Consider the following 6,944-nt stretch of genomic DNA (forward strand, 5'->3'; position numbering starts at 1 on the left):
AAACACATCGGCACTCTGTATCCAGATCCATCACATAAGTAAGGACACACAAAGACACAGCACAAAGGGATGGAGGAAGACTCACCAATCAGATGGAGAGCAAAAAACAAACAAAAAACAACTGGAGTTGTAACTTTCATCTCTGACAAAATAGACTTTAACAGTAACAAAGACTAAACGAAACAAAGAAGGACATTCCATAATGGTAAAAAGATCAATGCAACAACAGGAGTCAATGATCATAAATATATATGCACCCAATATAGGAGCACCCAGATACATAAGACAAGTACTTACTGACTTATGAAGAGACTTGGACTCCCACACAATAATAGCAGAAGACTTTGAAACCACATTGTTAATATTCGACGGATCAACGAGATAGAAAATTAACACGGACATCTATGATTAGAACTCAGACCCAGAACAAGTAAACTCAGTGAATATTTATAGAATTCTTCACCCCAGGTCCACAGAACATACATTTTTCTCAGTATCACATTACACCCATTTTGAAAGTGACCACATAAATGGAAGCAAATCACTCTTCAGCATTTGCATAGCATTTCAGATTTAAATGAAATACTGGTTGGCTGTTTGTATTTTCTTTCCTTATTCCTTCCTGTCTCCGCAAAAAAAAAAAAAAAAAAAGAGACCAAGTTTCCCTCTGTTGCCCAGGTTAGAGTGCAATGGCATGATCTCACTACAGCCTCTACCTCCCAGGTTCAAGTGATTGTCCTGCCTCAGCCTCCTGAGTAGCTGGGATTACAGGCACATACCACCACGCCTGGCTAATTTTAATATTTTTAGTAGAGATGGGGTCTTACCAAGTTGGTTGGGCTGGTCTCGAACTCCTGACCTTGTGATCCACCATGGAAGGCCTTCTCTAAGAAGATGGCCAACACCCCACAAGCAGCCTGTTCCACTGCGCCCATCCCAGTTCTGTACAAGTGTCAGATTTCGTTTGGCAGAGGAGAAAAGCAGGACAGCTAGGCTAACTCCAGGCTCTCTAAGGAAGCCAACGCCTTCAAGTGTCTCACAGGAGGCGTGTGTCCTTGGCCCTGAAGAGGCTGTGGGCCATCCCTGCAGTCCTGGCTAGGCAGCTGAGGGGAAGGCCTGGTGGATGCTCTGGGCCCAGGGGTTGAGAAGGCAGTGACCCAGTGTTTGGGAGCTACTGCAGCCTGGAGGTCACGCCATGGTGAACCCACCGGAGGAAGGGGTTGGTGTTTGCAACACAGCAGCAGGCATGCGCCTGAGGCAGCTGGTGCTTCACCCATGCCCTGCACACCTGGCAGTGCTCTGGGAAGGGTCAGCCCCAGGATTGGTTGAAGCACCAGGAGGTTTTGCCCTACACGCTGCCCACCCGGCCATCGGGCTCTCCACCCAGAGCCTCATCACCAGTGAAGAACTGAATCTGAACAGGGTCTGGAGCCCCGGGCTTTGCCTCTGACAACCTTGGGGACCCAGCCCTGCCTCTGCTGTGTGCCAGCTCTGGGATTAGGGAGACTGACCTGGGTCTGTCCTTGAGCCACAGGCTTACTCACCCTTTACCCACTGAACAGAGCCACCCTGGACAGCTGACCTGACACAAGATGAAGGGGCAAAGGGACACAGAAAACAGCAAAGAACCCCGCCCCCACCCCGCCTCAGGTGACCACTGGACAACCTGCTCCTATCTGCTAATGGTGGGGCCTGAGCTGGGGAGGGGCCAGAGCACACACACACAGTCCCTGCTGCACTGGAAGCCTGCTTTTCAGAATGACCCCTGCCTGCCCTGGGTCCCCAGACAGCTCCTCTGGGTCTGCCCATCGTACTGCCACTGTTGGTCAATCCGCAGTGGGCTCCAGGCAGGGTAGTCGGCAGGCACACTACACTCCAGCGGTGGCAAACTCAGGAGGTCCTTGTCGTCCACAACACAGAAGCCTGTACCTGTAACCTGGACAAGCCCTGGCCTGCCCTGCCTCACAGCCCTGCTCCAGAACACGACTCTTCACACCCCGGAAGGTTCTGGTGAGGTTTGTGGCAAAGCCTGGGAATCTGACCCTTGGATTCCAAACCTGAAGCCTAGAGTGCCTTGCATCGATGGGTGCCCGGATGGCCTACTGCCCACCTCCCTAGGGCCCTAGGCAAGCAGAGCTGCATCTGTGTTGGGCAGGTGAGGGGGTGTGGGCTCTGGAGGTGGGGGCAATAGCATGGCTGAACCCAGCGTATCTAAGGACAGAGCAGACAGCCTGCTGAGGCGTGAACATGGGGTGGGTTCTGGGCACTGTGCCCTCCAGCTTGGATGGCAGAGCCCTGTGGCTGCGGCTGGGGCTTGCTGTGGCCCTCTTGGACACTTGCCCAGCTTGCAGATCAGGTGGACAGTGCCATTGTTGCTGCAGTGAGAGGATTCAGGTTTACCAGGAACTTGGGTCCCAGCCTGGCCACCTTGCCAGGAGCGTGCTGGGAATGCTCTGCCACTTGTTGTCCTCAAGCCTGCCTTTCCAGGTGCATGCACCGGGACCCTGGGGAGGAAGCATGGTGACCACACTGGGCACCCATGACCCAGGGCTGGCCGCCCTCCTCTAAGCCCAGCCCAGCTGGATGTATGTGATGGGCGGGCTGTGGACAGCGGTCATGGCTGCAATGAATGTGTGGTACAGGAAACAGTTGGAGATGGGTGAGCAGATGTCGGCCAGGACGGCATCCAGGAGCGACTGGCAGAGGTACTGCTGTTTGGCCGGTGGCACTGGGGGCAGTAGGAGAGTGGGCTGGAGGCAGGATGGGCAAGGTCAGTAGCCCGGGATCTGAGGGTTCCCCACTGAGGGGGCCTTCCCATCCCAGGCCCATCCTCACTCACAGCCTCCACCCTTGTGCAGATAATGTTGGCAGATTCTGGGTGTAATTCCCCACCCCACTCTGGGCTTGGTGGCAGAGGTATCTATGGGAGCTGCAGACAGAGGGTAACTTCTCCCACGTTCCCACCCAGGACCGCAGACCTGGCCTAGAAGAAGCCTGGTGGGCAGGGTCCCAAGTCAGGCCCAGCTCCCACCAAGTCACCTTGACCTTGCAGGCCCCTCCCAGCAGTGCTCCCAGGAACTCTTCGGGGAGCCCTAGTTCCCCAGGGGTGCCCAGCATCCCACTCACCACTGCCATGTTATTGTTGAGTTTCTCCAGGGCGATCTCACACTTTGGCAAGGTCTTCAGGGGACCTGCAGAGAGAGGGCACTTGGGCTTAACTCCGTGCTGGAGGGCTGGGAGCCACAGCAGCTCTCAGGCTAGGGTCTGGGATCCCAGCTACTGCCACGGGGCCTTGGCCCTCAGGAGCCTCTGCAGGAGCTCCCATCAGCTGACAGCTGTTCCCAGACCCAGAGTCTAGGCAGGCGGCCCTCACCCCTAGGAGCAGCCAGTTCCTGGTTGGCAGAGCGAGGGAATGGGTCAAGAGAAGGGACAGTGGCCAGGCCCTTGACCAGGCAGGGAAGGCCTCAGTTGCATCCAGGCCAGACCCGGTCCCACTCAGTCCTACAACCCTAATGGAGGATCTGAGGACTTGTATGAGCTGAGGACTTGTAAAGGTGACGGGTGACCTCAGCACCTCAATCCACCAGGCCACATAAAGCTAACATGGAGCTGTGGACCTCAGCCCTGACTTACCAGGTGTGTGGTAAGGTCTAGGGGAGGGGACACTGGGGTTCTGCGGGGTCTGTGCCATCACAGGGTGCTGGGAGGGATGCAGTACGAGGCTGGGCAGGAAGTTATGGGGGATGGGGCAGGGCTGGGGCTGCCGCCCAGTGAGAGGAGCATGGCAGCCGGGGCCCAGGCAGGGCAGCCTTGAGGGCCAGGTGGGGAGGGCACCCAGACCAGGCCTACCTGACACTGGAGTTGGGCTGGGAGCTGGGCCTCCCAGGCTGCAGGGACAGCTCGGGGGAGTGGGCATCGGCTTCGGGATCTGCACCTTTGGCCTGGCGATGGCGAGGATAGCACAGGGAGGCTGCTCTGGCTGACCGAGATGCTGAGGGGTTGAGCTGGTACACAGCCACATGTGCGCCTCCACACCACCTGCCCACTGCACACACAGGCCTGTCCTCCCACAGCCTCACCACACACCTGTGTCTTCATCCAAATGCCACCTGGACACACACACAGGCACACTCTCCTCGCTCGGCACACAGCACAAGGTGACTGAGAGGCTGGCAGGGGCCAGGCAGGACAGCCTTTGCTCCCTGGCCAGAGGTCCACAAGGACACCAGCTTCAGGGCTGTGGTGTGGGAGTGTGAGGAAGAGGACAGTCTGCCAGGAAACAACCTCGGCTGGCACTAGCCTGGCCTTCCCTGCCATGCCTGCCTATCCTGTGACACGCTCCTCGTGGGTCAGTGAGGACCCTGCTCCACTGACCAATGGGTCTTTCTGCATGTTTCCACGAGCCCCCGTAACCCCCAGGCTGACTGCACCGAGGGCAAGCCCAGTGGGCGTGGCCGTCTGTTGTGGTTAATGCATGCAGCTGCAAGGCTGGTCCCAAGCTGTGTCCTACCTGGACCTGCTTAACTGGGGCAAGGTGGCCCTGGTAGCCATACACAAACCCGTGATGGCACACACCAGCGCCCCTGGGAGAGGTGAGCTACTCAATGTCAAAGGCACCTGGCCCCGAGCCTGGTTCAGCCATGCGGGTGTGCGCCTGAGTCCGCTGAGGCCCTGTCTGCCTACGGAGTGAGGCTGCTTCTCTGCTCCCCAGGCCTTGCTGGGCTTGACACAAACCACCCCAGTGTCTGCACCAGGGGTACCACTGTCTCCATCATGAACTCTGAGGGATGAAACCATACCACCCAGGCTTCAGGGACAAGAATGTGTGAAACAGCCACCCCTCCCTGGGGCAGAGTACAGATGGCAGCTCTGATGGGAGGACAGCTGCCTGCTAGCGCTGGGCGTCTGTCCTCTCTCTGTCCATCAGGACAGAGTCATCTCAGCAGAGAGAGCTACCTCGCCCAGTGCTGGTGACAATGACATGAAGTCCCACCCCCTTGCTACATGGGGGGCACCCTACAGGCCCTGCTAGCTTTAGAGGTCCCCAAGAGCCCATGGTGGCATTTCCCGTGCCTTTGTCAACCCCCGCAGGCCAGGCATCACCACAGCCTTTTTCCTAGGAGCCCCGCCTACCCTCGCCTGGCTCCTGGACTGTCCATTGACGTAGATCAGCTCAGCACTTCTGGGCACTCTGCACATGAAAGCCTGTCTGGGGCCTTGACTCACATCACTCCCAAGCACTGCCACAGTGGGTACTGCAATAGAATTGCTGCTTTCTCAGCTCCACAAATCAGGCACCAGGCCCACAGCCCACAAGCACACAGAACACTGCCCTCCTCACCACACCACCAGGCAGTGGAGGGTGGGGTGGCACTGCCCTTTCTCTCAGCACCACCCAGACCAAGCTCCTGGAGTGAAATGCTGTTTCCATCCTGGCTGTTCCATGGGGGTGCCTGCCGGTGCTGCACAGATGCTAGGTGCAGGCTGCTCCTGAGCCGTGGGAGACGGGGGGTGGGGTGCTGGTCACAGGGTGTGACCACATCAGGGCACTTCCAGCACTGCTGAGTCAGAGACCCCAGTCCAAATCCAGTGGCCAGCGGAACATCAGCCGATGGAATAAACTGTTCACACTACTTTGTGGTCAGGACACCCCTGCCTGGGAGAAGAGGGGTGGAATGCAGCAGCCGCAGCCTCGGCCCCGGGCCTCATCACTCTGCTGAGTGGAGCAAAATGTCTGATGGTGATTTTTGCTAGGGTCAGCAAGGTCAGAAGAATCCTGCTGAGAGGCCGAGGTGCAAGGGTTTCATCTGAGCCCTGGATTCCGGCTTGGTGGCTCCGTGGGGGCACTCTCCGTCTAATGCACAAACTATGACCTGCTGCAGTGAGAAGCAGTGAGCCTCTGCACATAAAGAGCTTAGCTGGAGGCCTGGTGCATATCACACACTGAAAATGTTGGGCAGGACTTTCTGTGTTTATAAAAATCAGTTCTACATGCTGCCGCTAGTCATTCCCCCATATACAACAATCCAACCTGGCTCTGTGAAGTCAGTGGATACTGAGCCAGAGGCTAAGGGAAAGGAGGAGAAGCGGTTCCAGCAGACAGAGCTCAGGGAACCAAAGGGGCCTTGTCAAGGAGACACCAGCAGCCTGGGGAACTGGGTCCTGGCCTCCGCCCACACTGGCCTTTTTTCCATCACGGCCACACAAACTACTTCCTTGCCTCCTACTTCTGATCCTCTGGAGAGCTCTTTCACCAAAGCCTTTCTTCCAGCAGATTACAGGCGCTTCTCCCCCTGCAGTCCAGCAACTACCAAAAGGGAGGTCCCTGCCAAAGAATGCAAGTTCCAGTCAGTAACTATGTAAAAGTCACCTCTGGGGAAACCCAGGGGGTCAGTATGCAGGGAGGGCAACAGCTGAACATGCCCTGAATAGGGACCCAGGCCACTCACTGCCGGTGCTGCAGTGTGTGGTGTGTGGCACCAGGCTTGGGGCCACATGGACCAAAGGCCATCCTGGTTCAGCCTCTACTTCTTGTAGGACAGAGCTGCAGGGGCACCACTGCACAAGCCAGGGTGGTGGCAGTGCCCACACCCGGGTGTTCAGGGATGGGCAGGGACCACTGTCTGCTAGGATTATAGAGGCACTTCCCCTACAGCAGAAACTGAATTGTCAAGTTCTTTTAGCAAACTCGAAGCTTTCACAACAAACCCACTAAAATGGAAAGCCTGTATGATTGGAGAACTTCAGCATCATTTTGTTCTAGAATCTTAGAACAGTGCCTGGCACACAGAATGCATGTGGTAACTATTTGCCATGGAGTAATTCCAAGTTTCATATGATAAAGGGAAGCCAGAAATTCGTATCCCTGAAAAGCACAATGTACACAGAAGTCTCCCTCTACCTAGAAAGGAGAGGTGTGTAATAAATTGCACACTCTGAAGCAC

General features: G+C 56.5%; 1 pseudogene; it reads right to left on the reverse strand.

The window, feature by feature from the left end:
- Positions 1 to 1,641: 1,641 nt before the first annotated feature.
- LOC100394854 (uncharacterized) lies at positions 1,642 to 4,021 on the reverse strand (annotated as a pseudogene).
- Positions 4,022 to 6,944: the final 2,923 nt, after the last annotated feature.

The sequence above is a fragment of the Callithrix jacchus genome, chromosome 6, assembly GCF_049354715.1.
Source record: "Callithrix jacchus isolate 240 chromosome 6, calJac240_pri, whole genome shotgun sequence".
Taxonomy (NCBI): Eukaryota; Metazoa; Chordata; class Mammalia; order Primates; family Cebidae; genus Callithrix; species Callithrix jacchus.